This window comes from Mus caroli, unplaced genomic scaffold, assembly GCF_978045245.1.
Source record: "Mus caroli unplaced genomic scaffold, Mus_caroli_1 scaffold_8, whole genome shotgun sequence".
Classification (NCBI taxonomy): Eukaryota; Metazoa; Chordata; class Mammalia; order Rodentia; family Muridae; genus Mus; species Mus caroli.
In genome coordinates, this window is record NW_028227263.1 from 2,101,906 (window position 1) to 2,117,676 (window position 15,771).

At 34.5% G+C, this 15,771-nt stretch overlaps 1 protein-coding gene and 1 long non-coding RNA gene across 6 annotated transcripts in view; one reads left to right on the forward strand and one right to left on the reverse strand.

The window, feature by feature from the left end:
• Nucleotides 1–15,771, reverse strand: part of Kcnq1 (potassium voltage-gated channel subfamily Q member 1) — a 318,171-nt gene that overhangs the window by 178,615 nt on the left and 123,785 nt on the right. The window lies entirely within an intron of this gene.
• LOC147002813 (uncharacterized) overlaps nt 1–15,771 on the forward strand; it is an 87,776-nt gene that overhangs the window by 46,853 nt on the left and 25,152 nt on the right. For 2 of the 3 annotated variants that reach the window (XR_015047783.1, XR_015047781.1), the window contains one exon: nt 6,219–8,494. This is a non-coding gene — a long non-coding RNA (uncharacterized LOC147002813). Of the gene's footprint in view, nt 1–6,218; nt 8,495–15,771 lie in introns of those variants that run through there. The other variant, XR_015047782.1, reaches the window with a different exon arrangement.

Below are 15,771 nucleotides of genomic sequence, written 5' to 3' on the forward strand. Positions count from 1 at the left end.
GATGTTCTGTCAAAAGAGTGAGGATGCTAAGTAGTGTCAACAAAAATAAGGTCCCCTCTCCGCAGAAATATTTTTATAGGAACTAAGAATGTCAGTAATTAATTCTGGGAGGCAGTCAGTAATTCACAGCAACCAAGTGAATATCACAAAAAGAAACGGCCAATTAAAAAGTGTTAGGGGCCCAGCAAGATGATTCAGTGGATAAAGATGCTTGTTGCCAAGACTAACAACTTTAATTCAACCACTGGAAAAAACCCATTTGGTAGAGGAAAGAACAAGTTTCTGTAAAAAAATCACAGGAACTTGTGACATTTTCATTTGTCCTTAAATACTCATCTTCCCTCTACTAAGCCTGGTTTGGTGGCACTGTTGAAGATGATAGGTAGTATGGATCCTGGTCCTTGTTTCTGAAGTACGCAATACAGACCTTGTCTAAAATAATTATTTTTGTTTAAAATATTTTTTTGTTTTATATTGTTTGTGGGTAGCCTGAAAGACTGACTTAAGGTGTTTTCATTTTCCCCCCAAATATTAATTGTGAATTTTCTCAGTGTGAAAAATAGTGGACAGTACTTGCAAATGCTGTAAGACCTTCAGAGCAGTTATAATGACTTGAGCAAAGATCAGTGGTTGAAGCACACAGCAGCCCACTGAAAAGCCTCAGAAGGCAATCTAGAGAGAGCTTCCTTGGAATTTAGAGCATTTAAAATAATAGTATGTGCTAATACCTTACAAAACATGCACAGAGCTAGATGCTAAGAAGAGCCCTGACAATACTACAAACCAGTATCTATGATAGATTTCTATACTTACCTCAAGCTACAAGTGAAAGCAAAGACAGGATTGTTAATAGTCTGTCCAAATATTGAAGGAAAATTCCAGTTTAGTTAATTTGCAAAAGCTGGACGAATCCTGCCCTCCTTTTATATCTCACTGTCATAATGAACTGAACATAAATGAAAGGAACAGAACTTCAAAGACCACACATAACTTCACAAAAAATAGCTTGGGAATAAAAAAAATAGCTTAAAACCACTTAAATAGCATTAAAAAATCTGGAGGCAGAAAAGAATCTAATGTCCACAGTTATAATATAAATAATTGAAAATATAGAGCTTTAAACAAAGAAAATATGGACTATACAGAGAAACACTAACAAAGTTCCTTCCCACAGAAGGCTGAAAGAAGCATAGACACACTGTACTTGACAAAAAAATAATTTTTAATTAGGCTAGGAATGTTTCAGCTGTGAGAATCTGATCAAACTCCTGGATGAAGTAATTCATGAAAATGTTAAGGCTCTTCCCAAAACTTAGTGCCTTTGACTTTTTAGTTCTTACATCTATCTACATCTAAACTCCAGCAGTTAAATCACAAATTAGGTTTTTCTAGCCAAGCTGATTCCAGCAATGTCTATTGTAATATGTTCTGATTCTCCATGTCTACCTGTCTCTCTCCTTCAATCTCCCATCAGGTCTCCCTCCCTCATTTTGAAGGATAATTTTACTCTTTTCATTTCTGATATAGAAATGGAATTCCCTTGAAACTTTTAATATTGGGAGGGACAAAAGCCATTTTGAGAACAAACAATAGTGGTTTTCACCAAGGGTTTACCTTCAGGGAAAGTTAGCTTACTAGGTCCTAGCCAGCTAGGGTTTATCACAACCTAACTGAACTGACCTAAAGCAATTCAAATTAACTCTAGATTTCTTGTGGAGTAGAAATTATCCAAACACCAGACCAGTTCACTTTAGCCATCCTATACCACCCAAGAAAAAATATTGAAGAATGGTTGTGACATTCACTCAAGAGGCTCAGTAAAAATGAGACCTAAACACAGGACTATAGAATGTTTCTTATATACTAAACCTTTCTGTATTGTTAATAATGCCCATTCAATAGAATTTCCTTTTGTCTGATACATCATATCCGCTGTCCACCTACTGAAAAAAATACAAGGCATCTAAAAGACATTAACTTTTGAAAACATAGCAGACATTTCAGATGTGTTGAAATTATCACAGATATTAGAACTATAAAGCTAAGGACAACATCCAAGGACAATAGCAAGGAAGGAACCAAAGTCATAGGGAAAACACAAAAAGGGCTGGGAACCAGCAATATCAATGTATGAAAAATACCCTCTGTAGACTCATTTGATTGTACACAGATGAGAGAAAAATCAGAGTATCTTTTTGTACAAACAACCAAAACTAAAAGACAAAAAATGAGCAAAACATTGAGAATTTGGCTGAGTTGGTTAAGTGCCTGTCTTGTATACATAGGACCTGAGTTTGGCTCCTAATTTAAAAAGTTATCTAGTTATCTCCATTCCTGGGGCAGCATTAGAAGACATGTCAACCCCTAAAAATACTAGAAATAGTCATATAGAAGCCAAAACCAAAATAAAACAAAAATAAAAAACAACAAGAAACCATTTGAAACAACAGGAACTAAAAGTTTCCCCTAAATTATTATCATACATTAAACAGTCCAGGAAGCTGAAGAATACCAAACAGGATTAATAACAAAACTTGCATCTAAACATATCATTATCTACAGAAAATCAAACATTTAAAAAGCCCTACAGGAACACCTACTATAAAATAGCAATAGTACAAACTACATCCAATCTGTCCTCAGAAACTATATAAGCAAGAAGAGTGAAATAACAGAACAAAACAAATCGCTATATATCGTTCTGCACTCTGGAATTGTCTTAAGATTGGCCAGTTAGGTAAGATTTTGTTGAAGACATCTAACAATGTGTTTAATTATGTTTATGTATACTTAATTGAAATGAATGGTACCAGTGATTTATAGAGGAGTTAATGGTTACTTTAGGTCATACAATGTATGAATTGGTATAGTATGATTTGAAAGAGGGCTTAATTAGTTGAAAATGTATACAAGATCCAGAGAAATCACCCCAAAGAGAATAAAATGCAGTGTAAGCAGTACCCACATACACACGGGGAGAGGGAGCAGGGGTGGGGGTGGGGCATGGGAGAGAGGAATGGGAGAGGGAAGAGGAGAGGAGAGGAGAGATGAGAGAAGAGAAGAAGAGAAGAGAAAAGAAGAGAAGATAGAATGTTCCAAACCCAAAGGAACCATACACATTCCATATCTTAATAGTTTTATAGATAATAATGCTAGTAAACAAATTTTTCCAAAAACAGTATGGCAAATATATAGCAAAACAAGTTTGTAGTTACAGGTTGTATCTTAGTAGCCTCCTGGGTCCATTGTACCAGAATCCCACATATAATCTCATTTTTACAGTAGATTTCAGATTGGGAAATCTGTTTTTGCATAGTCATTGTTATGTAATAAGTATCTTCACCCCATTTTGTGGCAATGCTAGTAGAGGAAAGTGAATTGCTGCTGAGCTATATCTCAAGACTCTACCATACCTTTCTAATTGCACAGGCTCTAATGCCATCACACCTAAAAGAAGCTCTGAATTAAATACAATATAGTTCTTTACTCGTAGGTATTACCTAAGAGACTTAAAGTGGTTTTTGAGCAGGCTAAAACCAACCAGCCACCACTACCACAACAAAAGATATCTGCTAACAAGCCATCAGATAGGATATATCTGGTAGTATTCCTGTTGTTGCCATTGATAGAAAAAGATATCTCTCCCAGAACATGAGAAATATGAGAAACAAATTAGGGTAGGATAAGGAGAAAAAGATATCTCTCCCAGAACATGAGAAATATGAGAAACAAATTAGGGTAGGATAAGGAAGGGAGAGTTGCTATATTTTCTTCTTGTTTGGGAGAGATAGCTATTTGTCAAAAGAAACCAACATAATACTAGATAGAAACATACCTCTCAGGAATTATAACCTTTGTAAAGAGAAAATTGGAATAGGAAGGTATGTTAACTTTCTGCAGCACAACTCTGTTTAGGTGAAATGCCTGTTTGTCTTACCTGGCTTCTTGTAAAAGTATGGCAGAGAATATGGCCCATGATAATCTGATCTCAAAGTACACATTGCACCTCATACAATAATAGTGGGAGACTTCAACACACCACTTTCACCAATGGACAGATCATGGAAACAGAAACTAAACAGGGACACAGTGAAACTAACAGAAATTATGAATCAAATGGATATGGCAGATATCTACAGAATATTCTATCCTAAAACAAAAGGATATACCTTCTTCTCAGCACCTCATGGTACCTTCTCCAAAAAAGACCACATAATTGGTCACAAAACAGGCCTCAACAGATATAAAAATATTGAAATTGTCCCATGCATCCTATCAGATCACCATGGACTAAGGCTGATCTTCAATAACAAAATAAATAATAGAAAGCCAACCTTCATGTGGAATCTGAACAACACTCTTCTCAATGATACCTTGGTCAAGGAAGGAATAAAGAAAGAAATTAAGGACTTTTTAGAGTTCAATGAAAATGAAGCCACAACATACCCAAACTTATGGGACACAATGAAAGCATTTCTAAGAGGAAAACTCATAGCTCTGAGTGCCTCCAAAAGGAAACTAGAGAGAGCACACATTAGCAGCTTGACAACATACCTAAAAGCACTAGAACAAAAGGAAGCAAATTCACCCAAGAGGAGTAGATGGTAGGAAATAATCAAATTCAGGGGTGAAATCAACCAAGTGGAAACAAGAAGAACTATTCAAATAATCAACCAATCAAGGAGCTGGTTCTTTGAGAAAATCAACAAGATAGATAAACCCTTAGCCAGACTCACTAGAGGGCACAGGGAAAGCATCCTAATTAACAAAATCAGAAATGAAAAAGGAGACATAACCACAGATCCTGAAGACATCCAAAACACCATCAGATCCTTCTACCAAAGGCTATACTCAACAAAACTGGAGAACCTGGATGAAATGGAGAAGTTCCTAGACAGATACCAGGTACCAAAGTTGAATCAAGATCAGCTTAATGATCTAAACAGCCCTATATCCCCCAAAGAAATAGAAGCAGTCATTAATAGTCTCCCAACTAAAAAAAGCCCAGGACCAGATGGGTTTAGTGCAGAGTTCTATCAGACCTTCAAAGAAGATCTAATCCCAGTTCTTCACAAACTATTCCACAAAATAGAAACAGAAGGTACTCTACCCAACTCATTCTATGAAGCCACAATTACTCTGATACCTAAACCACAAAAAGACCCAACAAAGATAGAAAACTTCAGACCAATATCTCTTATGAATATTGATGCAAAAATCCTCAATAAAGTTCTTGCTAACCGAATCCAAGAACACATCAAAGTTCCTATCAAAGTAAGATCTGCTTATTCTCTATAACCCTGAGGATGAAGCCATTTCAGATAAAGATGAGCAAAGGGTTACTATGCTTTGAAGAGAAATTACAGTATTCAAAGAGATCTTTAAGCCCAGTCATTGGATTTACTAGACACATACTTGAGTTAAATATATTGGTAAACATAATAAAAATATAAGCTACAGACTAGGACAAAACATTTAAAAAATATATAAGGAGCTTCCCAAAACTTAATAGGGCTGGGAATGTAGCCTCACGACAATAGAGTACTTGTCTAAAATGAATAAAACTTAAAATTCTATCCTCATAAATTGAAAAAAACATGTGTATGACTGAATTTTGCTTTCTGATTTGAAAAACACCCAAACAATATGAAGTTAAATGAATGGCAACTTTACCAATATGCATCAGTTTTGCAGGAGAAACACCTCCATTTAGCATAGATGTTAAGGACCCACATCTTAAATCCAATCTCTAGAAGCACAATGTTGATGAAAGAAAGCCAGGCTTCCAAAGAACAACATCCCATGCCTGAGTCAGTTTAGTAAAATCTACAAAACTGGCCAATGCAAAATGATCTCTATTGTGACGGATAAAAAGACAATGAAGAACAAGCAATGGTAAGATTATGTTAGATCATCAATTTGAGTACATTGATGAGAACTTCAAAACTATCTAAGAATGTGCAGTGAGGGGGTATCTTTTTGCCATATTCTCAAATGAAAAAGCTTTAAAAATGAAACAGTTTAAACATCTTATTCCTTGAGGATCTAAAAGATTCTAAGGTGTCATTGTTCACTGAAACAAAAAAGATGGTAATCACATGGAAATGTCTTTTGTAAGAGGTTAATATACAGGGTCCTCTTAGTTTTCACAAAGGTAGGATTTATGAAAAGATGGGCAGGATGATAAACTTGTTTTCCTGATAGTCTTTCTTTTCCAGACTTAACAGGCATATGAGGAAGAATGGTACACTGAGGCTAGGTATAAGAAGATAATACAGAAAGCACCATGCTTGGATGGATTTACTGATAAATTCTGACAAATCTCAACTATTTAATGGAAAAATGTATACTAAAGTTTCTACAGTGTATTTTAGAAGGTAGGAAATATTGCTTAACTCATTTGTTGAGACCAACATTGCCCTAATTTCTGTAGCAAACAACACATTCCAAACAAGCTAAATACCAGTTACTCATGCTGTATGTGTAAAACAATATACTACACAACATTAATATGCCAAATCAAAAAAGATCACAACTGCTCAGTGCTGTGGGACATTAAAAACTAAGGTAAGTTATCACAAGCAAAAATAAGTCACAGGATTATGTCACCAGACAGAAATATACATCCGACAAAAATCTTGAGCAACTCATGGTAAAAACAACAACTTTGGAACATTAAGCCTCAGGTAAGTAATCATAAGAAGTAAAAAGAACTTTTATGATTATATCACTGTATAAATGTGAATCTGTCAAAATTGTTTACTAACACATGATTTAAAAAGGACCCTTGGAACATTTACAAATCAGGTAAGTAATCACAAGAAGAAAAAAAATGTTACATGACATGATTTCTGGATACAATAATTCATCTAGCAACATTCTTTACTAACTCATGATGTTTAAAAAGCCCTTTGGAACATTAAAAAGTCCGGTAAGTAATCACAAGAAGCAAAAAGAGGCTACATGATTATATTATTGAAATGCATCTGGAAAAATTCTATATCAATTTTTAAAAAGCCCTCTAGATTATTAAAACCTCAGGTAAGTAAACACAAGAAGCAAAAAGATGTTACATGATTATATCACTAGACAAAGAAATTGACAACATTCTTTACCAACTCATGATCAAAACAAAACAACAAAGAGCATTAAAATCTCAGGTAAATAATAAGAAGCCAAAAGAAGTTACATGATTATTCACTGGATACAATTACCAACTCATAATAAAAGTAACAACATCCAACAACAACTCTGCACATTAAAAACTCAGGATAGGGTTCACAAGATCCAAGAAGCAAAATAACAAAAAACAAAAAAAACTGATAACATTATTCACTAACTCATGATTAAAACAAAACAAACAAGAAAACTTCTGGAACATTAAATACTCTAGTAAGTAATCACAAGAAGTAAAAATATCACTGGACACAAAAGTGCACCTGAGAAAATTCTTTATAAACTCATGATTTAAAATAAAGAAAAAGAAAAGAAAACCAAACAACTCGGGATCATTAAAAACTCAGGTAAGTGATCATAAGAAACACGAAGCAAGAAATAAGTTACAGAAATCTGACAACATTCTTTACCAATAATGCAAAACAAAAACAAAATAAGCACACACCAAACCCTCTAGAATATTAAAAACTTAGGTAACTGATCACAAGACACATGAAGCAAAAAAGATATTACATGATTATTTCACTACACACAGAAACCTGACAACATTCTTTACCAACTCATAATAACAAAACAGAAAAAAAGCATACATAAGACATCTGGAACATCAAGAACTCAGGTAAATGATGACAAGAAGCAAAAGGAAGTTACATGATGATATCACTGGACACAAAAATGCATCTAACAAAATTCCCTATCAACTCAAGATAAAGGAAAGAAAAGAAACACCTAAAAACTCTGGAACATTAAAAACTTAGGTACATGATCACAAGACACAAGCAAAAAAAAAAAAAAAATTACATGATTTCACTGACACAAAAATGCACCTGAAAAAAATTCCTCATCAACTCAAGATGAAAGACGAGAAAAACCTAACAACTCTGAAACATTAAAAACAGGTAAGTGATCACAAGACACACACACACACACACACACACACACACACACACCCCACAGGAAGTTACATGATTATTTCAGTAGACACAGAAACCTGATATACCTTATCAACTTAAGATAAAAAACAGAAACAAAGCAAACACAGAAACCTTCTGGAACATTAAAAACTATGGTAAGTAATCAAAAGACACACACACACAAAAGAAGTTACATGATTATTTCACTAGACACAGAAACATAACAACATTGTTTACCATCTCATAATACAAAACAAAATAAACACAAATCCTCTGGAATATTATAAAAACTCATGTAAGTGACCACAAGAAGCTTAAAGAAGTTACATGATTATATCATTGGACACATGCATGCATCTCATGATTTTTTATCAACTCATGGATTTAAAAAAAAAACCCAACAACTCTGGAACATAAAAAACAAAAAGTTACATGATTATTTCACTAGACACAGAAATCTGACATTTACCAACTCATAATATAAAACAGAAGCAAGGGCTAGAAAGATGGTTCAGTGGTTAAGAGCACTGACTGCTCTTCTAGAGGTCCTGAGTTCAATTCCCAGCAACCACATAGTAGTTATATAACCATCTATAATCCGACGCTCTCTCCTGATGTGTCTGAAGAGAACAACAGTATACTGATATACATAAAATAAATCTTTTAAAAAACAAGCAAATTACAGAAACCCTCTGGAAACTTAAAAAGGTGTTCACAAGACATAAATAGGCAAAATGAAGTTACATGATTATTTCACTAGACACAGAAACCTGACAACATTATAAACTCACAAAATAGAAACAAAACAAAAACAAAACTCTGGAACATTAAAAATCTCAGGTAAGTAATCACAAGAAGCAAAAAAAAAAAAAAGTTACATAATTACTACTGGATACAAGCATGTATCAAACAAAAATTTTTTTATCAACTCATATCAAAAGAAACCTCAAGAACATTGGAATATTAAAAACTTAGATAAGTGATCACAAGACCCAAGAAGAAATAAAGAAGTTACATGATTATTTCACTAGACACAGAAGTCTGACAACATTCTTTACCATCCCATAATACAAAACAGAAAAAAAAGGCCACACAAACCCTTGGAACATTAAAAACTGGTAAGTGATCAGAAGAGACAAGAAACAGAAAAGAAATTACATGATTATTTCACTACATACAGAAACCTGACAACATGCTTTATGAACTCATAATACAAAGCAAAACAAGCACACACAAAACATCTGGAATATTAAAAACTCAGATGAGTGATCACAAGAAGCAAAAGGAAATTACATGATTATATCACTGGACACAAAAGTGCATCTGACAAAATTCCCTATCCAACACAAAAAGAAATCAGTAAACACTAGAAAGACATCATTAAGTTTGTAAACACTATTTACCAAAAGTATATACCAAACATAATTGACAGGAAAAAAAAAAAGGGCAAGGATGGTGCCTACTCATTTTTCAAAATCTTATGGAAAACTCCTAAGTAATGGACCAAAATAAAGGGAATATATATTTTGTTTAAAAGGAGCAACGTTTTGTTTTAGGTGGCATTATTGATGTAGAAAATATGAAAGGACACATATACAAATTCTGCAACTATTAAGGGACCACAGCAAGGTTACATGACTCAAAATATACAATAATCAGTTACTTTCCTTTATGCCACAAGTTAACGAGTGGAATTTGGAACAAAGTACATTATTGCATTGGCATCACCAAACTAAACAGATAAAAATATGTACAGTATATTTTCAATATTAAATATATTGAAAAATTCAATATTACCAGATGTCCAATAACCCATGCTGATCCCCACATTAAATGCAACCTTAAGCAAACACAAATGTTTTATCAGTATTGGAAAATGGACTCTAAGGCTTCTGTGGAGGAAAAAGATAGAATATGAAACATAATATTAAAGGATAATTTAAAATTAACCCATTTTAATGCATTGCTGTAAAGCTTTGGCTATCCAGAAACTATATTACTTGTAAAAGAATAGGTAAGTAAAGATGAAAGGAAAAGAAAGTAGCATGTCAAAATACAATCTTCTAAGTTCACTCAACTAATCTGTAGTAAGGAAATAAAAATAAGAATGGAGAAAAATGTTCTTTTTTTTTTTTTCAACAAATGGTGATAAAATGATAGCCACATGGAAAATGTAAGAATCTAGATACAGACTTTATACCCAATAAATAAGTTGAGAATGGATGACAGACATCAATGAAGAACACATTGTAAAAGTAGAAAATATCTTCACATAATACAGACCTAAAAAAATTCCAAACCTTGCACTGAAGTACTAAGTCATTTTGCATTTGTAGTTTCATATTAAGAAAAAAAAAAACATGTTAAACTGTTGCCGTCTCTATTCAACATGATGGTGAATGGTTTAACTGGATCAAATGGAATAGCTGGACAAATATAACACATGTAAATTGGAAAGGAAGTAATAAACAATATTCCTCATAAGATTTTATATGGTAAATTCAGCAGTGCAAAAGAATATCAGTATACAAGTGTCATTTCTATACATCAAAATTGATATTTAAGAGTACCATTGACATAGTTTCATTTGAGGCAACACTATGGTATCCACTGCTTTGATCGCCAGGCTACCTCGTAATTTTTCTTGATTTCATAGCTGATAAATCTGAAAAACTATATTGTTTTGCCCTTAATACAATAGGAACCACTGCATCCAACCAAGTCTTGATTCTTGCACTTAAATAGGTCTTAGCTCATTCAGACCAGTTTGTAAATACAATGTATGTATGCCAAAATTATGGAACACTGTCGCAACATGAGAAATACTAAAAACCCAAAGAGAGCCGGGAAGATATCCATTTGGTAAAGCATTTGGCAAAATGCTTTTAAAGCATGAGGATCTGAGGGTGAGCCCTGGAAATCATGTGCAAATGTCATGTATATTGGATGTTTGCAGTCACAGTGCTGGAGTGGAAGGAAGAGAATCCAGAGTTTAGTGATTTGCCAGTCTGGCCTATTTGGTGACCCACGTCGAGACTATCTCAATGGAGGTGGATAGCATTTCTAGTGGAGGCTGTCCTCTGACTTAGAACATATGAATATGCACAAACATGCACCTACATATATATCTTTGTATATAAAAGAACAAGGCCATTATCAAAGAAATACAAGACATGTTCCAGTAACTGACTCCAAAAAAACCAGGCACATTAACTTAGTGACAATTTAAAATGAGTTAAGAATGGCCAACTAAAAGAGAACTGGGAGAGTACAATCTGAAAAACAATACATGAACAAATGAATTTCAATAAAGCTATAGAAAGCAAAGCCAAATTAATTCTGGAGGTGAAGAATACAGTAAAAGAAAAATTGTAAGACTGGCTCAAAACAAGATTTTTCAATTAAAACTGGAAACCTTGACCTTGAAAAGAGAACACTTGGACCAAATGGATTTAACAGATCTATAGAACATTTCATCTCAAAACAAAAGAATATATCCTCTTAGCACCTCATGATCCTCCAAAATTGGCCAAATAATCACACACAAAAAGCCTCAAAGAATCCAAGAACATTGAAGTAATTCCATGCATTCTATCAGATCACCACAGACTAAGGCTGGACTGAAATAACAACAAAAACAGTGAAAATTCCACATACTCATGGAAACTGGATGCTCTAGTCAATGATAACTTGGTCCAGGAAGAAATTAAAAACTTTCTAGAATTTAATGAAAATGAAAGCATAGCATACACAGACTTAATGGGACACATTGAAAGCAGTGTTGAGCACAATAGCACTAAGCGCCTTCATAAAGAAACTGATCCTATACTAGCAACTTTACAGCACATTTTAAAGCTCTAAAATGAAAAGAAGCAAACACATCCAAAAGGAGTAGATGGCAGGAAATAGCCAAACTCAAGATTGAAACCTATTAGAAACAAAGAAAATATAAAAACTCAACAAAACCAAGAGCTGGTTCTTTGAAAAACACCAACAAGGTAGATAAACCCTTAGCCAAACTATCTAAAGGGCACAGAGCCAGTATCCAGTTTAACAAAATCAAAAATGTAAAGCGGCACATAATAACAGGTACTGAGGAAATTTTAAAAAGCATTAGATCTTACTACAAGAGACTTAACAAAACTGGAAAATCTAGATGAAATGGTTGGCTTTCTAGACAGATACCATGTACTGAAGTTAAATCAAGAGCAGGCAAACTAAAACAAGAACAAACAAACAGAAAAAAAATGAAAACCAGCCCAGCACCAGATGGTTTTAGTGAAGAATTCTACCAGGCATTCAAAAACGAGCTAATACTAATATTCTTCAAACTATCCCACATAATAGAAACAGGAGGAACACAACCTAATTCATTCTGTGAAGGCACAGTTACTCTGAAACCTAAATCACACAAACACCCAACAAAACCAGACCAGTTTTGCTTATGAATATCAACACAAAAATACACAATAAAATTCTTGCAAATTCAATCCATAAACATATCAAAGCCATTATTTACCAGGATCAAGTAGGCTTCATCCCAGGGCTTCAGGGATGGTTCAATATATGAAAATCCATAAACATCATCCACCATATACACAAACAGATATTTGATGCAGAAAAAGCCTTTGATATTAAAATTCTTAGAGCAGGAATTCATGGCACATATCTAAACACAATAAGAGCAATAAATAGCAAACTGAAAACCAACATCAAATTAAATGGAGAGAAACTTGAAACAATCCCACTAAAATCAGGAACAAGTCTTCCCACTCTCCCTGTCTTTTTAATATAGTACTCAAAAGTTCTAGCTAGAGTAGTTAGACAACAAAAGAATCAAGGGGATATAAATTGGTAAGGAAGAAGTCAAGGTATCACTATTTGCAGAGAACTCCTACAGCTGATAAACAACTTCAGCAAAGTGGCTGGATATAAAATTAACGGAAACAAATCAGTAGCCTTCCTTTATACAAACGATAGATGGGCTGAGAAAGAAATTAGGGAAACAAAACCCTTCACAATAGCCACAAATAATATATCTTGGTGTAACTCTAACCAAGTAATTTTAAGATCTGAATGACAAGAAGGAGAGTGGGGAGTAGGAGAGGGGAACCTGATCTTATATTGGGTGAGGGAAAAGGACTGAAGCCCCAAGGGCCAGCAGAAAGAATGTAAACAGGCATCCTCAGGAAATAGGAGGTTGGGGGACCACCCCCCCTTACAACACACCATTGACCTGGTAGGTGAAAGACTTCCAGGACTCAAAGTCTTAGATGAAATGCCTGACAGTAGAGAGAGGGAACTTTTAAAGCCCACCTCCAGCAGGAACACAGGACATCAAGTGAGGGATGGGTTTGCCATCCCACAGTCATACATCTGACCCAAAATTGTTCCTGTCTGAAAGAATTACAAGGATGGAAATGGAGAGGAGCCTGAGGAAAAGAAGGTCCATCGACAGGCCCAAAGTGGGATCCAGCTTACGGGGAGATCTCAAGGCCTGACACTACTACTGAGGCTATGGAGCGCTCACAACAAGGGATCTATTATGACTGCCCTCTGAAAGACCCCCCAAAAAAAGCAGCTGAAAGAAGCAGATGAAGATAGTTGCACCCAACCAATGGAAAGAAGCAGTTGACCCTGTTGTTGAATTAGGGAAGGCTGACAGAAGCTGAGGAGAAGGGTGATCCTGTAGGAGGACCAGCAGTCTCAATCTGGACCCCCGCAATAACCCAAACATTGGACCACCAAACAGCACATACCAACTGATATGAGGTCCCTAACACACAGTAAACTTCCGGGTCTGTGTTCATTCAGAGATGATGAACTTAACCCTTAAGAGACTGGAAGCCTTAGGGAATTGGGGATGGATGGGTGGTGGCAAATAGAATATGGAGTGTAAAAATTAATCAAAAATAATTTTAAAAAGAACTTCAAGTCCCTAAAGAACAAAATAGCAAATCTCAGAAGATGGAAAGATCTCCCATGCACATGGACCGGTAGGATTAACATAAACATCTTACCAAAAGTAAGCTACAGTTCCATGCCATGCCCATCAAAGTTCTAATACAGTTCTTTACAGACATGGAAAGAGTAACTCTCAACAGAGTAACTCAACATCATATGGAAAAACAAAGAACCAGGATAACAAAAACAGTTCTTAACAGTAAAAGATCTTCCGGGGGAAATAATGATTCCTGACCTCAAGCTGTACAATCAAGCAATTGTGATAAAGATCACGTGGTATTGGTATAGAGACAGAGAAGTCGGCCAGTGGAATAGAACCGAAGACCCAGAAATAAACCCACATACCTCTGAACACGTGATCTTTGATAAAGAGGGCATCTGAAATCAGGAAAATAGAAAAATGAAAAGATCTAGAGGGTTTGTGGAATGAAATCATGATCATTAACTTTTAAATTTCCCCATTGTAGAGGTCAAATAGAAGAGACAGAGAAAGAAAATTTGAGTACATAAACTATTGAGAACCAGGCCAATCAAAGCATTCTCAGAGGCCCTAATGAAAGGAGAAAAGTAATCTCTTTATTCCAAACTTTCATCTATCCCCTATTTTTTGAAAACCTGATCCACTCTCTCAAGGTTCTGTTACTGAAGGATTGCCAGCTAGTCCATGCCAGTAAATAATCATTGAAAATTCAGATGTATGAACAATATAGACATTTAGGTATATTATAGGTTCAATATGACAACGTAGACAACACACACTAAAGACTGAAAGATTAATTCTATCAGTGTATTTCTTAGCAAATATCTGTAGGCAAGGAGAGAGAAAAGTACGAAATTCACTGGTTAAGTATAGAGTTAAAACAACCACCCAAACAAAAGACAGTCGCAAACCTCTTTTTAGATTTAAGAGCATATAGACCGAAAAATAAAGTTAGAAACTAGGAATACATTACACATGGAAAACAGGAGTGACAATTATGAAGATATAGTTACTATATAATAATAGACTCCATTAATGGTGAGGTCTCACCTTTGTAACACAATATCTGTCTTAAAACTTAAAACATAAACATATAAACACCTGAAAAGACTATCCTTTAGCATTCTCCACTTATAGTAGTGGATAACTCATCTGTACAAAGAATCACTAGAGAACCATTTGAGAAATATATCAATAAATAATAAATAATCTAACTTTATATCTCATGGAACTTGAAAGGAAAAAACCAAATCCTACATGTTAAAGGGATAGACAGGCTAGTGCAGGTATAAATTAAAGACAAAAAATTAAATCACCTTCAAACTCTTTAATAATTGAAGATAGAATAGTTCTAAACCAATTAATCATTCAGAAAAGGCCAAAGTCATCAACAGTATTCCAGTAAAACATAGTTTCATGTACTAATGTCATATCTACCCCTATTTTACAAAAGTCTTTTAACTTACAGTCAGCAAATGAGCAACACTATATTAACATTTAAGATAATTACTAATTAAGTAGTAATTATCTTAAGAGGTATAGAAAAGTTTATGATAAAATGTCAAATTTAGTGCTGAAATGTTTTAATAAAGCACATATGTGCGATGCTTACAGTAAATATCACAAGTAAATATTGAGTAACTGAATTATTTTCTTGAACTAAAGTAAGAAAATGATACCTATGGAGCAGGTAATATGGCTAGTAGATAAAAGGCAATTGCTGCCAAGCCTGATGAC